At 67.1% G+C, this 19,728-nt stretch overlaps 10 non-coding genes across 10 annotated transcripts; all 10 read right to left on the bottom strand.

The window, feature by feature from the left end:
- Nucleotides 1-1,422: 1,422 nt before the first annotated feature.
- On the bottom strand, nt 1,423-1,494 carry TRNAP-AGG (transfer RNA proline (anticodon AGG)). The gene has a single exon. It is a non-coding gene; the product is annotated as a tRNA-Pro (tRNA).
- Nucleotides 1,495-3,390: 1,896 nt separating this feature from the next.
- TRNAP-AGG (transfer RNA proline (anticodon AGG)) lies at nt 3,391-3,462 on the bottom strand. The gene has a single exon. It is a non-coding gene; the product is annotated as a tRNA-Pro (tRNA).
- A 1,888-nt stretch (nt 3,463-5,350) lies between these two features.
- On the bottom strand, nt 5,351-5,422 carry TRNAP-AGG (transfer RNA proline (anticodon AGG)). Its single transcript has one exon. It is a non-coding gene; the product is annotated as a tRNA-Pro (tRNA).
- A 1,885-nt stretch (nt 5,423-7,307) lies between these two features.
- On the bottom strand, nt 7,308-7,379 carry TRNAP-AGG (transfer RNA proline (anticodon AGG)). The gene has a single exon. It is a non-coding gene; the product is annotated as a tRNA-Pro (tRNA).
- Nucleotides 7,380-9,284: 1,905 nt separating this feature from the next.
- Nucleotides 9,285-9,356, bottom strand: TRNAP-AGG (transfer RNA proline (anticodon AGG)). The gene has a single exon. It is a non-coding gene; the product is annotated as a tRNA-Pro (tRNA).
- A 1,891-nt stretch (nt 9,357-11,247) lies between these two features.
- TRNAP-AGG (transfer RNA proline (anticodon AGG)) lies at nt 11,248-11,319 on the bottom strand. Its single transcript has one exon. It is a non-coding gene; the product is annotated as a tRNA-Pro (tRNA).
- Nucleotides 11,320-13,219: 1,900 nt separating this feature from the next.
- On the bottom strand, nt 13,220-13,291 carry TRNAP-AGG (transfer RNA proline (anticodon AGG)). Its single transcript has one exon. It is a non-coding gene; the product is annotated as a tRNA-Pro (tRNA).
- Nucleotides 13,292-15,181: 1,890 nt separating this feature from the next.
- On the bottom strand, nt 15,182-15,253 carry TRNAP-AGG (transfer RNA proline (anticodon AGG)). The gene has a single exon. It is a non-coding gene; the product is annotated as a tRNA-Pro (tRNA).
- A 1,884-nt stretch (nt 15,254-17,137) lies between these two features.
- Nucleotides 17,138-17,209, bottom strand: TRNAP-AGG (transfer RNA proline (anticodon AGG)). The gene has a single exon. It is a non-coding gene; the product is annotated as a tRNA-Pro (tRNA).
- A 1,885-nt stretch (nt 17,210-19,094) lies between these two features.
- TRNAP-AGG (transfer RNA proline (anticodon AGG)) lies at nt 19,095-19,166 on the bottom strand. Its single transcript has one exon. It is a non-coding gene; the product is annotated as a tRNA-Pro (tRNA).
- Nucleotides 19,167-19,728: the final 562 nt, after the last annotated feature.

The raw sequence follows: 19,728 nt of genomic DNA, 5'->3' as shown, positions 1-19,728 counted from the left end.
CTGCAGTTTTCCAGCTGAGCTGGCGGCTCCGCCGCGGGCCTCGGGGCGGCAGCGTCTGCCCCTGCCCGGCGGGCAGATGGGCTCCGGCCGCCTCCCAGCCTCCACCTCCTCCCCCGGCCGACCCTTCGGCCCCTCCCCTGCCTTCAGGTGCCCACTAGAAAGCACCTCCCCCCACCGCCTCCGCTAGAGCTGAGCCATTAAGCCCTGCCACCGGGGCTCGTGCCGGAGAGCGCCGTCCCCCCCGTTGGGGGACAGCGGGCGGCCGGGAGGAATTCCGGCCACCAGGTCACCCCATTGAATCCAATGGGGGACCACAGCCGACCACTTCCCGCCGCGCCTCCTCCAGCCATGCCTTGGCAACCAGCTTGCCGTGCCCCCGTGCCCACCTTCCAGCTCCCTGCTCAAGACGCCTCTCAATTCAGACCGTCAGCCAGCAGCAGCTCGAGAGAAAAAGGGCAAAAAGGCCACAGCTCAGCGGGAAGTGGCAAGGGCTTGTCCGGGACTCGCACCCGGGACCTCTTGCTCCCAAAGCAAGAATCATGCTCCTAAACCAACAAGCCACGCCCGGCCTGCCTCCTGGTTCTGGCTTCCCAGCGGGAAAGGAACAAGCGGCTGCTAGCTGTGAGGCGCAGTCCGGAAGAGAGAGAGAAAGAAAGAGAAGGCGAGTGCTCCCCTTGCTAAAGCAATCAGTTCCCCGCAACAATGGCGTCGTGCTCGGGGCACGCTTGCAGCAGAGGTGGAATCGTCGGCCGTCTGAAGTCCGGCGCCTGGATGGCATCCTCTCCCGGGACGGGCCTTCCAGCCCTACAGCCGTCAGTTCCTAGCAGACGTGGTCCTGAGGGCAGGAGCCGGTCGGAAGACCAAAGGGAGGAGGCGCCCGCCAGACCCCTTCTGTGACCTTCAGCACGTGGAGGGGGGCCCACTGGTGTGGCTGTGGAAAAGCCATTGGCCAGATGGACCCTGTCGCGTGAGAAAGCCCCCCGTCCGTGCAGGACTCGGTCCTCCTTTCGAGGCAGACGCCTCGGCCCGCCAACCAGGCGGCAGCTTGGCAGGAAAGACCGAGCGTTCAGGGTAGCTGGGTGCCTCCCCTGTGCTTCGTTGTTGCGCGGATGTTGCTCCACGGGCCCACTACGCTGCGTAGCCGTTCCCGCCAGAGGCCGGCTCGCTGTTGGCTGGGCCTGACTCCCGGAGCTGGAGCTTGAAGGAGAGGCGCAGAGCCAACGCCGGCATCTTGGAGTACCACAAGGACACGGGCACACGAGTAGCGTAACGTGAATGGGCGAGCGGGGCACCCAGCGGGAAGATGGGTTGGGGCGCTGCTCCCGCCAAAGAGGGGGCCCCGTGACCTATCCGCAGGGCTGAAGTAAGAAAGAGGAGAGCCACAGCCGAGCGCACGGGCCGGCCCCAAGCAGGAGAGGACCAGGGCTTGTCCGGGAGTTGAACCCGGGACCTCTCGCACCCTAAGCAAGAATCATACCCCTAGACCAACAAGCCAGACCTGGGGGCAAGCTGGCTCCTGGCAGCCTCACGAATTTGGCGGAAAGAGCAGGCAGCCGGAGGCATAACGCGCAAAAGGCCCACGCCTCCGGGCACCTTTCCAAGCTGGCCTCCCGGGGCGGTCCATCCCGCTGCGAGAGCAAGAAAGAAAGCTCATTCGCGGCCTGACCTGGCTCGCACGCCACGCCGCGGCACGGCACGGCACGCACGTGGGGAGGAAAAGGCCGGCCAAAGTAGGCCCGGGACACCGGCAAGCACGCTCGTTGGCCGGGCCTCGTCCGGGAGCTCGGCGCTGGGCCTCTGCCGCCCCGAGAGCACCGGGCCGCCTTTGGCCTGGCTGCTCGTCCTCAAGCTTCTGGCCCGAGATCAAGCAGGCTGTAAAGCGTCTCCCATCCCGAACGGCTCTCCGAGTGCGCCACGCCCGGCGGGGGGGGGCGGGGGCTGTCCCCCGAGAGCCGGGGGCCTCGTGCGCGGCTGCAGTTTTCCAGCTGAGCTGGCGGCTCCGCCGCGGGCCTCGGGGCGGCAGCGTCTGCCCCTGCCCGGCGGGCAGATGGGCTCCGGCCGCCTCCCAGCCTCCGCCTCCTCCCCCGGCCGACCCTTCGGCCCCTCCCCTGCCTTCGGGTGCCCACTAGAAAGCACCTCCCCCCACCGCCTCCGCTAGAGCTGAGCCATTAAGCCCTGCCACCGGGGCTCGTGCCGGAGAGCGCCGTCCCCCCCGTTGGGGGACAGCGGGCGGCCGGGAGGAATTCCGGCCACCAGGTCACCCCATTGAATCCAATGGGGGACCACAGCCGACCACTTCCCGCCGCGCCTCCTCCAGCCATGCCTCGGCAACCAGCTTGCCGTGCCCCCGTGCCCACCTTCCAGCTCAAGACGCCTCTCAATTCAGACCGTCAGCCAGCAGCAGCTCGAGAGAAAAAGGGCACGAAGGCCACAGCTCAGCGGGAAGCGGCAGGGGCTTGTCCGGGACTCGCACCCGGGACCTCTTGCTCCCAAAGCAAGAATCATGCTCCTAGACCAACAAGCCACGCCCGGCCTGCCTCCTGGTTCTGGCTTCCCAGCGGGAAAGGAACAAGCGGCTGCTAGCTGTGCGGCGGAGTCCGGAAGAGAGAGAGAAAGAAAGAAACAGAAGGCGAGTGCTCCCCTTGCTAAAGCAATCAGTTCCCCGCAACAATGGCGTCGTTCTCGGGGCACGCTTGCAGCAGAGGTGGAATCGTCGGCCGTCTGAAGTCCGGCGCCTGGATGACATCCTCTCCCGGGACGGGCCTTCCAGCCCTACAGCCGTCAGTTCCTAGCAGACGTGGTCCTGAGGGAAGGAGCCGGTCGGAAGACCAAAGGGAGGAGGCGCCCGCCAGACCCCTTCTGTGACCTTCAGCACGTGGAGGGGGGCCCACTGTTGTGGCTGTGGAAAAGCCATTGGCCAGATGGACCCTGTCGCGTGAGAAAGCCCCCCGTCCGTGCAGGACTCGGTCCTCCTTTCGAGGCAGACGCCTCGGCCCGCCAACCAGGCGGCAGCTTGGCAGGAAAGACCGAGCGTTCAGGGTAGCTGGGTGCCTCCCCTGTGCTTCGTTGTTGCGCGGATGTTGCTCCACGGGCCCACTATGCTGCGTAGCCGTTCCCGCCAGAGGCCGGCTCGCTGTTGGCTGGGCCTGACTCCCGGAGCTGGAGCTTGAAGGAGAGGCGCAGAGCCAACGCCGGCATCTTGGAGTACCACAAGGACACGGGCACACGAGTAGCGTAACGTGAATGGGCGAGCGGGGCACCCAGCGGGAAGATGGGTTGGGGCGCTGCTCCCGCCAAAGAGGGGGCCCCGTGACCTATCCGCAGGGCTGAAGTAAGAAAGAGGAGAGCCACAGCCGAGCGCACGGGCCGGCCCCAAGCAGGAGAGGACCAGGGCTTGTCCGGGAGTTGAACCCGGGACCTCTCGCACCCTAAGCGAGAATCATGCCCCTAGACCAACAAGCCAGACCTGGGGGCAAGCTGGCTCCTGGCAGGCCTCAGGAATTTGGCGGAAAGAGCAGGCAGCCGGAGGCACAAAGCGCCAAAGGCCCACGCCTCCGGGCACCTTTCCAAGCTGGCCTCCCGGGGCGGTCCATCCCGCTGCGAGAGCAAGAAAGAAAGCTCATTCGCGGCCTGACCTGGCTCGCACGCCACGCCGCGGCACGGCACGGCACGCACGTGGGGAGGAAAAGGCCGGCCAAAGTAGGCCCGGGACACCGGCAAGCACGCTCGTTGGCCGGGCCTCGTCGGGGAGCTCGGCGCTGGGCCTCTGCCGCCCCGAGAGCACCGGGCCGCCTTTGGCCTGGCTGCTCGTCCTCAAGCTTCTGGCCCGAGATCAAGCAGGCTGTAAAGCGTCTCCCATCCCGAACGGCGCTCCGAGTGCGCCACGCCCGGCGGGGGAGGGGGGCGGGGGCTGTCCCCCGAGAGCCGGGGGCCTCGTGCGCGGCTGCAGTTTTCCAGCTGAGCTGGCGGCTCCGCCGCGGGCCTCGGGGCGGCAGCGTCTGCCCCTGCCCCTGCCCGGCGGGCAGATGGGCTCCGGCCGCCTCCCAGCCTCCGCCTCCTCCCCGGCCGACCCTTCGGCCCCTCCCCTGCCTTCGGGTGCCCACTAGAAAGCACCTCCCCCCACCGCCTCCGCTAGAGCTGAGCCATTAAGCCCTGCCACCGGGGCTCGTGCCGGAGAGCGCCGTCCCCCCCGTTGGGGGACAGCGGGCGGCCGGGAGGAATTCCGGCCACCAGGTCACCCCATTGAATCCAATGGGGGACCACAGCCGACCACTTCCCGCCGCGCCTCCTCCAGCCATGCCTCGGCAACCAGCTTGCCGTGCCCCCGTGCCCACCTTCCAGCTCAAGCCGCCTCTCAATTCAGACCGTCAGCCAGCAGCAGCTCGAGAGAAAAAGGGCAAGAAGGCCACAGCTCAGCGGGAAGTGGCAAGGGCTTGTCCGGGACCTCTTGCTCCCAAAGCAAGAATCATGCTCCTAGACCAACAAGCCACGCCCGGCCTGCCTCCTGGTTCCGGCTTCCCAGCGGAAAAGGAACAAGCGGCTGCTAGCTGTGAGGCGGAGTCCGGAAGAGAGAGAGAAAGAAAGAGAAGGCGAGTGCTCCCCTTGCTAAAGCAATCAGTTCCCCGCAACAATGGCGTCGTGCTCGGGGCACGCTTGCAGCAGAGGTGGAATCGTCGGCCGTCTGAAGTCCGGCGCCTGGATGACATCCTCTCCCGGGACGGGCCTTCCAGCCCTACAGCCGTCAGTTCCTAGCAGACGTGGTCCTGAGGGCAGGAGCCGGTCGGAAGACCAAAGGGAGGAGGCGCCCGCCAGACCCCTTCTGTGACCTTCAGCACGTGGAGGGGGGCCCACTGTTGTGGCTGTGGAAAAGCCATTGGCCAGATGGACCCTGTCGCGTGAGAAAGCCCCCCGTCCGTGCAGGACTCGGTCCTCCTTTCGAGGCAGACGCCTCGGCCCGCCAACCAGGCGGCAGCTTGGCAGGAAAGACCGAGCGTTCAGGGTAGCTGGGTGCCTCCCCTGTGCTTCGTTGTTGCGCGGATGTTGCTCCACGGGCCCACTACGCTGCGTAGCCGTTCCCGCCAGAGGCCGGCTCGCTGTTGGCTGGGCCTGACTCCCGGAGCTGGAGCTTGAAGGAGAGGCGCAGAGCCAACGCCGGCATCTTGGAGTACCACAAGGACACGGGCACACGAGTAGCGTAACGTGAATGGGCGAGCGGGGCACCCAGCGGGAAGATGGGTTGGGGTGCTGCTCCCGCCAAAGAGGGGGCCCCGTGACCTATCCGCAGGGCTGAAGTAAGAAAGAGGAGAGCCACAGCCGAGCGCACGGGACGGCCCCAAGCAGGAGAGGACCAGGGCTTGTCCGGGAGTTGAACCCGGGACCTCTCGCACCCTAAGCGAGAATCATACCCCTAGACCAACAAGCCAGACCTGGGGGCAAGCTGGCTCCTGGCAGCCTCACGAATTTGGCGGAAAGAGCAGGCAGCCGGAGGCACAAAGCGCAAAAGGCCCACGCCTCCGGGCACCTTTCCAAGCTGGCCTCCCGGGGCGGTCCATCCCACTGCGAGAGCAAGAAAGAAAGCTCATTCGCGGCCTGACCTGGCTCGCACGTCACGCCGCGGCACGGCACAGCACGCACGTGGGGAGGAAAAGGCCGGCCAAAGTAGGCCCGGGACACCGCCAAGCACGCTCGTTGGCCGGGCCTCGTCCGGGAGCTCGGCGCTGGGCCTCTGCCGCCCCGAGAGCACCGGGCCGCCTTTGGCCTGGCTGCTCGTCCTCAAGCTTCTGGCCCGAGATCAAGCAGGCTGTAAAGCGTCTCCCATCCCGAACGGCTCTCCGAGTGCGCCACGCGGGGGGGGCGGGGGCGGTCCCCCGAGAGCCGGGGGCCTCGTGCGCGGCTGCAGTTTTCCAGCTGAGCTGGCGGCTCCGCCGCGGGCCTCGGGGCGGCAGCGTCTGCCCCTGCCCGGCGGGCAGATGGGCTCCGGCCGCCTCCCAGCCACCGCCTCCTCCCCCGGCCGACCCTTCGGCCCCTCCCCTGCCTTCAGGTGCCCACTAGAAAGCACCTCCCCCCACCGCCTCCGCTAGAGCTGAGCCATTAAGCCCTGCCACCGGGGCTCGTGCCGGAGAGCGCCGTCCCCCCCGTTGGGGGACAGCGGGCGGCCTGGAGGAATTCCGGCCACCAGGTCACCCCATTGAATCCAATGGGGGCCCACAGCCGACCACTTCCCGCCGCGCCTCCTCCAGCCATGCCTCGGCAACCAGCTTGCCGTGCCCCCGTGCCCACCTTCCGGCTCCCTGCTCAAGCCGCCTCTCAATTCAGACCGACAGCCAGCAGCAGCTCGAGAGAAAAAGGGGCAAGAAGGCCGCAGCTGAGCGGGAAGGGCAAGGGCTTGTCCGGGACTCGCACCCGGGACCTCTTGCTCCCAAAGCAAGAATCATGCTCCTAGACCAACAAGCCATGCCCAGCCTGCCTCCTGGGTCTCGCTTCCCAGTGGGAAAGGAACAAGCGGCTGCTAGCTGTGAGGCGGAGTCCGCAAGAGAGAGAGAAAGAAAGAGAAGGCGAGTGCTCCCCTTGCTAAAGCAATCAGTTCCCCGCAACAATGGCGTCGTGCTCGGGGCACGCTTGCAGCAGAGGTGGAATCGTCGGCCGTCTGAAGTCCGGCGCCTGGATGGCATCCTCTCCCGGGACGGGCCTTCCAGCTCCACAGCCGTCAGTTCCTAGCAGACGTGGTCCTGAGGGCAGGAGCCGGTCGGAAGACCAAAGGGAGGAGGCGCCCGCCAGACCCCTTCTGTGACCTTCAGCACGTGGAGGGGGGCCCACTGTTGTGGCTGTGGAAAGGCCATGGGCCAGATGGACCTTGTCGCGTGAGAAAGCCCCCCGTCCGTGCAGGACTCGGTCCTCCTTTCGAGGCAGACGCCTCGGCCCGCCAACCAGGCGGCAGCTTGGCAGGAAAGACCGACCGTTCAGGGTAGCTGGGTGCCTCCCCTGTGCTTCGTTGTTGCGCGGATGTTGCTCCACGGGCCCACTACGCTGCGTAGCCGTTCCCGCCAGAGGCCGGCTCGCTGTTGGCTGGGCCTGACTCCCGGAGCTGGAGCTTGAAGGAGAGGCGCAAAGCCAACGCCGGCATCTTGGAGTACCACAAGGACACGGGTAGCGTAACGTGAATGGGCGAGCGGGGCACCCAGCGGGAAGATGGGTTGGGGCGCTGCTCCCGCCAAAGAGGGGGCCCCGTGACCTATCCGCAGGGCTGAAGTAAGAAAGAGGAGAGCCACAGGGAAGCGCGAGGGATGGCCCCAAGCAGGAGAGAGCCAGGGCTTGTCCGGGAGTTGAACCCGGGACCTCTCGCACCCTAAGCGAGAATCATACCCCTAGACCAACAAGCCAGACCTGGGGCAAGCTGGCGCCTGGCAGGCCTCACGACTTTGACGGAAAGTGCAGGCAGCCGGAGGCACAAAGCGCAAAAGGCCCACGCCTCCGGGCATCTTTCCAAGCTGGCCTCCCGGGGCGCTCCATCCCGCTGCGAGAGCAAGAAAGAAAGCTCATTCGCGGCCTGACCTGGCTCGCACGCCACGCCACGGCACGGCACGGCACGGCACGGCACGGCACGGCACGCAAGTGGGGAGGAAAAGGCCGGCCAAAGTAGGCCCGGGACACCGGCAAGCACGCTCGTTGGCCGGGCCTCGTCCGGGAGCTCGGCGCTGGGCCTCTACCGCCCCGAGAGCACCGGGCCGCCTTTGGCCTGGCTGCTCGCCCTCAAGCTTCTGGCCCGAGATCAAGCAGGCTGTGAAGCGTCTCCCCTCCCGAATGGCGCTCCGAGTGCGCCACGCGGCGGGGGCGGGGGCTGCCCCCCGAGAGCCGGGGGCCTCGTGCGCGGCTGCAGTTTTCCAGCTGAGCTGGCGGCTCCGCCGCGGGCCTCGGGGCGGCAGCGTCTGCCCCTGCCCGGCGGGCAGATGGGCTCCGGCCGCCTCCCAAACTCCGCCTCCTCCCCCGGCCGACCCTTCGGCCCCTCCCCTGCCTGCAGGTGCCCACTAGAAAGCACCTCCCCCCACCGCCTCCGCTAGAGCTGAGCCATTAAGCCCTGCCACCGGGGCTCGTGCCGGAGAGCGCCGTCCCCCCCGTTGGGGGACAGCGGGCGGCCGGGAGGAATTCCGGCCACCAGGTCACCCCATTGAATCCAATGGGGGCCCACAGCCGACCACTTCCCGCCGCGCCTCCTCCAGCCATGCCTCGGCAACCAGCTTGCCGTGCCCCCGTGCCCACCTTCCGGCTCCCTGCTCAAGCCGCCTCTCAATTCAGACCGACAGCCAGCAGCAGCTCGAGAGAAAAAGGGGCAAGAAGGCCGCAGCTGAGCGGGAAGGGCAAGGGCTTGTCCGGGACTCGCACCCGGGACCTCTTGCTCCCAAAGCAAGAATCATGCTCCTAGACCAACAAGCCACGCCCGGCCTGCCTCCTGGGTCTCGCTTCCCAGCGGGAAAGGAACAAGCGGCTGCTAGCTGTGAGGCGGAGTCCGGAAGAGAGAGAGAAAGAAAGAGAAGGCGAGTGCTCCCCTTGCTAAAGCAATCAGTTCCGCGCAACAATGGCGTCGTGCTCGGGGCACGCTTGTAGCAGAGGTGGAATCGTCGGCCGTCTGAAGTCCGGCGCCTGGATGGCATCCTCTCCCGGGACGGGCCTTCCAGCTCCACAGCCGTCAGTTCCTAGCAGACGTGGTCCTGAGGGCAGGAGCCGGTCGGAAGACCAAAGGGAGGAGGCGCCCGCCAGACCCCTTCTGTGACCTTCAGCACGTGGAGGGGGGCCCACTGTTGTGGCTGTGGAAAGGCCATGGGCCAGATGGACCCTGTCGCGTGAGAAAGCCCCCCGTCCGTGCAGGACTCGGTCCTCCTTTCGAGGCAGACGCCTCGGCCCGCCAACCAGGCGGAAGCTTGGCAGGAAAGACCGACCGTTCAGGGTAGCTGGGTGCCTCCCCTGTGCTTCGTTGTTGCGCGGATGTTGCTCCACGGGCCCACTACGCTGCGTAGCCGTTCCCGCCAGAGGCCGGCTCGCTGTTGGCTGGGCCTGACTCCCGGAGCTGGAGCTTGAAGGAGAGGCGCAGAGCCAACGCCGGCATCTTGGAGTACCACAAGGACACGGGTAGCGTAACGTGAATGGGCGAGCGGGGCACCCAGCGGGAAGATGGGTTGGGGCGCTGCTCCCGCCAAAGAGGGGGCCCCGTGACCTATCCGCAGGGCTGAAGTAAGAAAGAGGAGAGCCACAGGCAAGCGCGAGGGATGGCCCCAAGCAGGAGTGGACCAGGGCTTGTCCGGGAGTTGAACCCGGGACCTCTCGCATCCTAAGCGAGAATCATACCCCTAGACCAACAAGCCAGACCTTGGGCAAGCTGGCGCCTGGCAGGCCTCACGAGTTTGGCGGAAAGAGCAGGCAGCCGGAGGCACAAAGCGCAAAAGGCCCACGCCTCCGGGCACCTTTCCAAGCTGGCCTCCCGGGGCGCTCCATCCCGCTGCGAGAGCAAGAAAGAAAGCTCATTCGCGGCCTGACCTGGCTCGCACGCCACGGCACGGCACGGCACGGCACGGCACGCAAGTGGGGAGGAAAAGGCCGGCCAAAGTAGGCCCGGGACACCGGCAAGCACGCTCGTTGGCCGGGCCTCGTCCGGGAGCTCGGCGCTGGGCCTCTGCCGCCCCGAGAGCACCGGGCCGCCTTTGGCCTGGCTGCTCGCCCTCAAGCTTCTAGCCCGAGATCAAGCAGGCTGTGAAGCGTCTCCCCTCCCGAATGGCGCTCCGAGTGCGCCACGCGGCGGGGGCGGGGGCTGCCCCCCGAGAGCCGGGGGCTTCGTGCGCGGCTGCAGTTTTCCAGCTGAGCTGGCGGCTCCGCCGCGGGCCTCGGGGCGGCAGCGTCTGCCCCTGCCCGGCGGGCAGATGGGCTCCGGCCGCCTCCCAAACTCCGCCTCCTCCCCCGGCCGACCCTTCGGCCCCTCCCCTGCCTGCAGGTGCCCACTAGAAAGCACCTCCCCCCGCCGCCTCCGCTAGAGCTGAGCCATTAAGCCCTGCCACCGGGGCTCGTGCCGGAGAGCGCCGTCCCCCCCGTTGGGGGACAGCGGGCGGCCGGGAGGAATTCCGGCCACCAGGTCACCCCATTGAATCCAATGGGGGACCACAGCCGACCACTTCCCGCCGCGCCTCCTCCAGCCATGCCTCGGCAACCAGCTTGCCGTGCCCCCGTGCCCACCTTCCGGCTCCCTGCTCAAGCCGCCTCTCAATTCAGACCGTCAGCCAGCAGCAGCTCGAGAGAAAAAGGGCAAAAAGGCCGCAGCTCAGCGGGAAGGGCTTGTCCGGGACTCGCACCCGGGACCTCTTGCTCCCAAAGCAAGAATCATGCTCCTAGACCAACAAGCCACGCCCGGCCTGCCTCCTGGTTCTGGCTTCCCAGCGGGAAAGGAACAAGCGGCTGCTAGCTGTGAGGCGCAGTCCGGAAGAGAGAGAGAAAGAAAGAGAAGGCGAGTGCTCCCCTTGCTAAAGCAATCAGTTCCCCGCAACAATGGCGTCGTGCTCGGGGCACGCTTGCAGCAGAGGTGGAATCGTCGGCCGTCTGAAGTCCGGCGCCTGGATGACATCCTCTCCCGGGACGGGCCTTCCAGCCCTACAGCTGTCAGTTCCTAGCAGACGTGGTCCTGAGGGCAGGAGCCGGTCGGAAGACCAAAGGGAGGAGGCGCCCGCCAGACCCCTTCTGTGACCTTCAGCACGTGGAGGGGGGCCCACTGTTGTGGCTGTGGAAAAGCCATTGGCCAGATGGACCCTGTCGCGTGAGAAAGCCCCCCGTCCGTGCAGGACTCGGTCCTCCTTTCGAGGCAGACGCCTCGGCCCGCCAACCAGGCGGCAGCTTGGCAGGAAAGACCGACCGTTCAGGGTAGCTGGGTGCCTCCCCTGTGCTTCGTTGTTGCGCGGATGTTGCTCCACGTGCCCACTACGCTGCGTAGCCGTTCCCGCCAGAGGCCGGCTCGCTGTTGGCTGGGCCTGACTCCCGGAGCTGGAGCTTGAAGGAGAGGCGCAGAGCCAACGCCGGCATCTTGGAGTACCACAAGGACACGGGCACACGAGTAGCGTAACGTGAATGGGCGAGCGGGGCACCCAGCGGGAAGATGGGTTGGGGCGCTGCTCCCGCCAAAGAGGGGGCCCCGTGACCTATCCGCAGGGCTGAAGTAAGAAAGAGGAGAGCCACAGCCGAGCGCACGGGCCGGCCCCAAGCAGGAGAGGACCAGGGCTTGTCCGGGAGTTGGACCCGGGACCTCTCGCACCCTAAGCGAGAATCATACCCCTAGACCAACAAGCCAGACCTGGGGGCAAGCTGGCTCCTGGCAGCCTCACGAATTTGGCGGAAAGAGCAGGCAGCCGGAGGCACAAAGCGCAAAAGGCCCACGCCTCCGGGCACCTTTCCAAGCTGGCCTCCCGGGGCGGTCCATCCCGCTGCGAGAGCAAGAAAGAAAGCTCATTCGCGGCCTGACCTGGCTCGCACGCCACGCCGCGGCACGGCACAGCACGCACGTGGGGAGGAAAAGGCCGGCCAAAGTAGGCCCGGGACACCGGCAAGCACGCTCGTTGGCCGGGCCTCGTCCGGGAGCTCGGCGCTGGGCCTCTGCCGCCCCGAGAGCACCGGGCCGCCTTTGGCCTGGCTGCTCGTCCTCAAGCTTCTGGCCCGAGATCAAGCAGGCTGTAAAGCGTCTCCCATCCCGAACGGCGCTCCGAGTGCGCCACGCCCGGCGGGGAGGGGGCGGGGGCTGTCCCCCGAGAGCCGGGGGCCTCGTGCGCGGCTGCAGTTTTCCAGCTGAGCTGGCGGCTCCGCCGCGGGCCTCGGGGCGGCAGCGTCTGCCCCTGCCCGGCGGGCAGATGGGCTCCGGCCGCCTCCCAGCCTCCACCTCCTCCCCCGGCCGACCCTTCGGCCCCTCCCCTGCCTTCAGGTGCCCACTAGAAAGCACCTCCCCCCACCGCCTCCGCTAGAGCTGAGCCATTAAGCCCTGCCACCGGGGCTCGTGCCGGAGAGCGCCGTCCCCCCCGTTGGGGGACAGCGGGCGGCCGGGAGGAATTCCGGCCACCAGGTCACCCCATTGAATCCAATGGGGGACCACAGCCGACCACTTCCCGCCGCGCCTCCTCCAGCCATGCCTTGGCAACCAGCTTGCCGTGCCCCCGTGCCCACCTTCCAGCTCCCTGCTCAAGACGCCTCTCAATTCAGACCGTCAGCCAGCAGCAGCTCGAGAGAAAAAGGGCAAAAAGGCCACAGCTCAGCGGGAAGTGGCAAGGGCTTGTCCGGGACTCGCACCCGGGACCTCTTGCTCCCAAAGCAAGAATCATGCTCCTAAACCAACAAGCCACGCCCGGCCTGCCTCCTGGTTCTGGCTTCCCAGCGGGAAAGGAACAAGCGGCTGCTAGCTGTGAGGCGCAGTCCGGAAGAGAGAGAGAAAGAAAGAGAAGGCGAGTGCTCCCCTTGCTAAAGCAATCAGTTCCCCGCAACAATGGCGTCGTGCTCGGGGCACGCTTGCAGCAGAGGTGGAATCGTCGGCCGTCTGAAGTCCGGCGCCTGGATGACATCCTCTCCCGGGACGGGCCTTCCAGCCCTACAGCCATCAGTCCCTAGCAGACGTGGTCCTGAGGGCAGGAGCCGGTGGGAAGACCAAAGGGAGGAGGCGCCCGCCAGACCCCTTCTGTGACCTTCAGCACGTGGAGGGGGGCCCACTGTTGTGGCTGTGGAAAAGCCATTGGCCAGATGGACCCTGTCGCGTGAGAAAGCCCCCCGTCCGTGCAGGACTCGGTCCTCCTTTCGAGGCAGACGCCTCGGCCCGCCAACCAGGCGGCAGCTTGGCAGGAAAGACCGAGCGTTCAGGGTAGCTGGGTGCCTCCCCTGTGCTTCGTTGTTGCGCGGATGTTGCTCCACGGGCCCACTACGCTGCGTAGCCGTTCCCGCCAGAGGCCGGCTCGCTGTTGGCTGGGCCTGACTCCCGCAGCTGGAGCTTGAAGGAGAGGCGCAGAGCCAACGCCGGCATCTTGGAGTACCACAAGGACACGGGCACACGAGTAGCGTAACGTGAATGGGCGAGCGGGGCACCCAGCGGGAAGATGGGTTGGGGCGCTGCTCCCGCCAAAGAGGGGGCCCCGTGACCTATCCGCAGGGCTGAAGTAAGAAAGAGGAGAGCCACAGCCGAGCGCACGGGCCGGTCCCAAGCAGGAGAGGACCAGGGCTTGTCCGGGAGTTGAACCCGGGACCTCTCGCACCCTAAGCGAGAATCATACCCCTAGACCAACAAGCCAGACCGGGGGGCAAGCTGGCTCCTGGCAGCCTCACGAATTTGGCGGAAAGAGCAGGCAGCCGGAGGCACAAAGCGCAAAAGGCCCACGCCTCCGGGCACCTTTCCAAGCTGGCCTCCCGGGGCGGTCCATCCCGCTGCGAGAGCAAGAAAGAAAGCTCATTCGCGGCCTGACCTGGCTCGCACGCCACGCCGCGGCACGGCACGGCACGCACGTGGGGAGGAAAAGGCCGGCCAAAGTAGGCCCGGGACACCGGCAAGCACGCTCGTTGGCCGGGCCTCGTCCGGGAGCTCGGCGCTGGGCCTCTGCCGCCCCGAGAGCACCGGGCCGCCTTTGGCCTGGCTGCTCGTCGTCAAGCTTCTGTCCCGAGATCAAGCAGGCTGTAAAGCGTCTCCCATCCCGAACGGCGCTCCGAGTGCGCCACGCGGGGGGAGGCGGGGGCTGTCCCCCGAGAGCCAGGGGCCTCGTGCGCGGCTGCAGTTTTCCAGCTGAGCTGGCGGCTCCGCCGCAGGCCTCGGGGCGGCAGCGTCTGCCCCTGCCCGGCGGGCAGATGGGCTCCGGCCGCCTCCCAGCCTCCGCCTCCTCCCCCGGCCGACCCTTCGGCCCCTCCCCTGCCTTCGGGTGCCCACTAGAAAGCACCTCCCCCCACCGCCTCCGCTAGAGCTGAGCCATTAAGCCCTGCCACCGGGGCTCGTGCCGGAGAGCGCCGTCCCCCCCGTTGGGGGACAGCGGGCGGCCGGGAGGAATTCCGGCCACCAGGTCACCCCATTGAATCCAATGGGGGACCACAGCCGACCACTTCCCGCCGCGCCTCCTCCAGCCATGCCTCGGCAACCAGCTTGCCGTGCCCCCGTGCCCACCTTCCAGCTCCCTGCTCAAGACGCCTCTCAATTCAGACCGTCAGCCAGCAGCAGCTCGAGAGAAAAAGGGCAAGAAGGCCACAGCTCAGCGGGAAGCGGCAAGGGTTTGTCCGAGACTCGCACCCGGGACCTCTTGCTCCCAAAGCAAGAATCATGCTCCTAGACCAACAAGCCACGCCCGGCCTGCCTCTTGGTTCTGGCTTCCCAGCGGGAAAGGAACAAGCGGCTGCTAGCTGTGAGGCGGAGTCCGGAAGAGAGAGAGAAAGAAAGAAAGAGAAGGCGAGTGCTCCCCTTGCTAAAGCAATCAGTTCCCCGCAACAATGGCGTCGTGCTCGGGGCACGCTTGCAGCAGAGGTGGAATCGTCGGCCGTCTGAAGTCCGGCGCCTGGATGACATCCTCTCCTGGGACGGGCCTACCAGCTCTACAGCCGTCAGTTCCTAGCAGACGTGGTCCTGAGGGCAGGAGCCGGTCGGAAGACCAAAGGGAGGAGGCGCCCGCCAGACCCCTTCTGTGACCTTCAGCACGTGGAGGGGGGCCCACTGTTGTGGCTGTGGAAAAGCCATTGGCCAGATGGACCCTGTCGCGTGAGAAAGCCCCCCGTCCGTGCAGGACTCGGTCCTCCTTTCGAGGCAGACGCCTCGGCCCGCCAACCAGGCGGCAGCTTGGCAGGAAAGACCAAGCGTTCAGGGTAGCTGGGTGCCTCCCCTGTGCTTCGTTGTTGCGCGGATGTTGCTCCACGGGCCCACTACGCTGCGTAGCCGTTCCCGCCAGAGGCCGGCTCGCTGTTGGCTGGGCCTGACTCCCGGAGCTGGAGCTTGAAGGAGAGGCGCAGAGCCAACGCCGGCATCTTGGAGTACCACAAGGACACGGGTAGCGTAACGTGAATGGGCGAGCGGGGCACGCAGCGGGAAGATGGGTTGGGGCGCTGCTCCCGCCAAAGAGGGGGCCCCGTGACCTATCCGCAGGGCTGAAGTAAGAAAGAGGAGAGCCACAGCCGAGCACACGGACCGGCCCCAAGCAGGAGAGGACCAGGGCTTGTCCGGGAGTTGAACCCGGGACCTCTCGCACCCTAAGCGAGAATCATACCCCTAGACCAACAAGCCAGACCTGGGGGCAAGCTGGCTCCTGGCAGCCTCACGAATTTGGCGGAAAGAGCAGGCAGCCGGAGGCACAAAGCGCAAAAGGCCCAAGCCTCCGGGCATCTTTCCAAGCTGGCCTCCCGGGGCGGTCCATCCCGCTGCGAGAGCAAGAAAGAAAGCTCATTCGCGGCCTGACCTGGCTCGCACGTCACGCCGCGGCACGGCACGGCACGCACGTGGAGAGGAAAAGGCCGGCCAAAGTAGGCCCGGGACACCGGCAAGCACGCTCGTTGGCCGGGCCTCGTCCGGGAGCTCGGCGCTGGGCCTCTGCCGCCCCGAGAGCACCGGGCCGCCTTTGGCCTGGCTGCTCGTCCTCAAGCTTCTGGCCCGAGATCAAGCAGGCTGTAAAGCGTCTCCCATCCCGAACGGCGCTCCGAGTGCGCCACGCAGGGAGGGGGCGGCGGGGGCTGTCCCCCGAGAGCCGGGGGCCTCGTGCGCGGCTGCAGTTTTCCAGCTGAGCTGGCGGCTCCGCCGCGGGCCTCGGGGCGGCAGCGTCTGCCCCTGCCCGGCGGGCAGATGGGCTCCGGCCGCCTCCCAGCCTCCGCCTCCTCCCCCGGCCGACCCTTCGGCCCCTCCCCTGCCTTCAGGTGCCCACTGGAAAGCACCTCACCCCACCGCCTCCGCTAGAGCTGAGCCATTAAGCCCTGCCACCGGGGCTCGTGCCGGAGAGCGCCGTCCCCCCCGTTGGGGGACAGCGGGCGGCCGGGAGGAATTCCGGCCACCAGGTCACCCCATTGAATCCAATGGGGGACCACAGCCGACCACTTCCCGCCGCGCCTCCTCCAGCCATGCCTCGGCAACCAGCTTGCCGTGCCCCCGTGCCCACCTTCCTGCTCAAGACGCCTCTCAATTCAGACCGTCAGCCAGCAGCAGCTCGAGAGAAAAAGGGCAAGAAGGCCACAGCTCAGCTGGAAGGGCTTGTCCGGGACTCGCACCCGGGACCTCTTGCTCCCAAAGCAAGAATCATGCTCCTAGACCAACAAGCCACGCCCGGCCTGCCTCCTGGTTCTGGCTTCCCAGCGGGAAAGGAACAAGCGGCTGCTAGCTGTGAGGCGGAGTCCGGAAGAGAGAGAGAAAGAAAGAGAAGGCGAGTGCTCCCCTTGCTAAAGCAATCAGTTCCCCGCAACAATGGCGTCGTTCTCGGGGCACGCTTGCAGCAGAGGTGGAATCGTCGGCCGTCTGAAGTCCGGCGCCTGGATGGCATCCTCTCCCGGGACGGGCCTTCCAGCTCCACAGCCGTCAGTTCCTAGCAGACGTGGTCCTGAGGGAAGGAGCCGGTCGGAAGACCAAAGGGAGGAGGCGCCCGCCAGACCCCTTCTGTGACCTTCAGCACGTGGAGGGGGGCCCACTGTTGTGGCTGTGGAAAAGCCATTGGCCAGATGGACCCTGTCGCGTGAGAAAGCCCCCCGTCCGTGCAGGACTCGGTCCTCCTTTCGAGGCAGACGCCTCGGCCCGCCAACCAGGCGGCAGCTTGGCAGGAAAGACCGAGCGTTCAGGGTAGCTGGGTGCCTCCCCTGTGCTTCGTTGTTGCGCGGATGTTGCTCCACGGGCCCACTACGCTGCGTAGCCGTTCCCGCCAGAGGCCGGCTCGCTGTTGGCTGGGCCTGACTCCCGGAGCTGGAGCTTGAAGGAGAGGCGCAGAGCCAACGCCGGCATCTTGGAGTACCACAAGGACACGGGCACACGAGTAGCGTAACGTGAATGGGCGAGCGGGGCACCCAGCGGGAAGATGGGTTGGGGCGCTGCTCCCGCCAAAGAGGGGGCCCCGTGACCTATCCGCAGGGCTGAAGTAAGAAAGAGGAGAGCCACAGCCGAGCGCACGGGCCGGCCCCAAGCAGGAGAAGACCAGGGCTTGTCCGGGAGTCGAACCCGGGACCTCTCGCACCCTAAGCGAGAATCATACCCCTAGACCAACAAGCCAGACCTGGGGGCAAGCTGGCTCCTGGCAACCTCACGAATTTGGCGGAAAGAGCAGGCAGCCGGAGGCACAAAGCGCAAAAGGCCCACGCCTCCGGGCACCTTTCCAAGCTGGCCTCCCGGGGCGGTCCATCCCGCTGCGAGAGCAAGAAAGAAAGCTCATTCGCGGCCTGACCTGGCTCGCACGCCACGCCGCGGCACGGCACAGCACAGCACGCAAGTGGGGAGGAAAAGGCCGGCCAAAGTAGGCCCGGGACACCGGCAAGCACGCTCGTTGGCCGGGCCTCGTCCGGGAGCTCGGCGCTGGGCCTCTGCCGCCCCGAGAGCACCGGGCCGCCTTTGGCCTGGCTGCTCGTCCTCAAGCTTCTGGCCCGAGATCAAGCAGGCTGTAAAGCGTCTCCCATCCCGAACGGCGCTCCGAGTGCGCCACGCCCGGGGGGGCGGGGGCTGTCCCCCGAGAGCCGGGGGCCTCGTGCGCGGCTGCAGTTTTCCAGCTGAGCTGGCGGCTCCGCCGCGGGCCTCGGGGCGGCAGCGTCTGCCCCTGCCCGGCGGGCAGATGGGCTCCGGCCGCCTCCCAGCCTCCGCCTCCTCCCCCGGCCGACCCTTCGGCCCCTCCCCTGCCTTCAGGTGCCCACTAGAAAGCACCTCCCCCCACCGCCTCCGCTAGAGCTGAGCCATTAAGCCCTGCCACCGGGGCTCGTGCCGGAGAGCGCCGTCCCCCCCGTTGGGGGACAGCGGGCGGCCGGGAGGAATTCCGGCCACCAGGTCACCCCATTGAATCCAATGGGGGACCACAGCCGACCACTTCCCGCCGCGCCTCCTCCAGCCATGCCTCGGCAACCAGCTTGCCGTGCCCCCGTGCCCACCTTCCTGCTCAAGACGCCTCTCAATTCAGACCGTCAGCCAGCAGCAGCTCGAGAGAAAAAGGGCAAGAAGGCCACAGCTCAGCGGGAAGGGCTTGTCCGGGACTCGCACCCGGGACCTCTTGCTCCCAAAGCAAGAATCATGCTCCTAGACCAACAAGCCACGCCCGGCCTGCCTCCTGGTTCTGGCTTCCCAGCGGGAAAGGAACAAGCGGCTGCTAGCTGTGAGGCGGAGTCCGGAAGAGAGAGAGAAAGAAAGAGAAGGCGAGTGCTCCCCTTGCTAAAGCAATCAGTTCCGCGCAACAATGGCGTCGTGCTCGGGGCACGCTTGCAGCAGAGGTGGAATCGTCGGCCGTCTGAAGTCCGGCGCCTGGATGGCATCCTCTCCCGGGACGGGCCTTCCAGCTCCACAGCCGTCAGTTCCTAGCAGACGTGGTCCTGAGGGAAGGAGCCGGTCGGAAGACCAAAGGGAGGAGGCGCCCGCCAGACCCCTTCTGTGACCTTCAGCACGTGGAGGGGGGCCCACTGTTGTGGCTGTGGAAAAGCCATTGGCCAGATGGACCCTGTCGCGTGAGAAAGCCCCCCGTCCGTGCAGGACTCGGTCCTCCTTTCGAGGCGGACGCCTCGGCCCGCCAACCAGGCGGCAGCTTGGCAGGAAAGACCGAGCGTTCAGGGTAGCTGGGTGCCTCCCCTGTGCTTCGTTGTTGCGCGGATGTTGCTCCACGGGCCCACTACGCTGCGTAGCCGTTCCCGCCAGAGGCCGGCTCGCTGTTGGCTGGGCCTGACTCCCGGAGCTGGAGCTTGAAGGAGAGGCGCAGAGCCAACGCCGGCATCTTGGAGTACCACAAGGACACGGGCACACGAGTAGCGTAACGTGAATGGGCGAGCGGGGCACCCAGCGGGAAGATGGGTTGGGGCGCTGCTCCCGCCAAAGAGGGGGCCCCGTGACCTATCCGCAGGGCTGAAGTAAGAAAGAGGAGAGCCACAGCCGAGCGCACGGGCCGGCCCCAAGCAGGAGAGGACCAGGGCTTGTCCGGGAGTCGAACCCGGGACCTCTCGCACCCTAAGCGAGAATCATACCCCTAGACCAACAAGCCAGACCTGGGGGCAAGCTGGCTCCTGGCAGCCTCACGAATTTGGCGGAAAGAGCAGGCAGCCGGAGGCACAAAGCGCAAAAGGCCCACGCCTCCGGGCACCTTTCCAAGCTGGCCTCCCGGGGCGGTCCATCCCGCTGCGAGAGCAAGAAAGAAAGCTCATTCGCGGCCTGACCTGGCTCGCACGCCACGCCGCGGCACGGCACAGCACAGCACGCAAGTGGGGAGGTAAAGGCCGGCCAAAGTAGGCCCGGGACACCGGCAAGCACGCTCGTTGGCCGGGCCTCGTCCGGGAGCTCGGCGCTGGGCCTCTGCCGCCCCGAGAGCACCGGGCCGCCTTTGGCCTGGCTGCTCGTCCTCAAGCTTCTGGCCCGAGATCAAGCAGGCTGTAAAGCGTCTCCCATCCCGAACGGCGCTCCGAGTGCGCCACGCCCGGGGGGGGGGCGGGGGCTGTCCCCCGAGAGCCGGGGGCCTCGTGCGCGGCTGCAGTTTTCCAGCTGAGCTGGCGGCTCCGCCGCGGGCCTCGGGGCGGCAGCGTCTGCCCCTGCCCGGCGGGCAGATGGGC

Source organism: Pelodiscus sinensis, chromosome 6 (genome assembly GCF_052426305.1).
Source record: "Pelodiscus sinensis isolate ZL-2025 chromosome 6, ASM5242630v1, whole genome shotgun sequence".
Taxonomy (NCBI): Eukaryota; Metazoa; Chordata; order Testudines; family Trionychidae; genus Pelodiscus; species Pelodiscus sinensis.
Note: the sequence above shows the minus strand (reverse complement) of the source record. Positions and strands in the feature narration are given on the sequence as shown.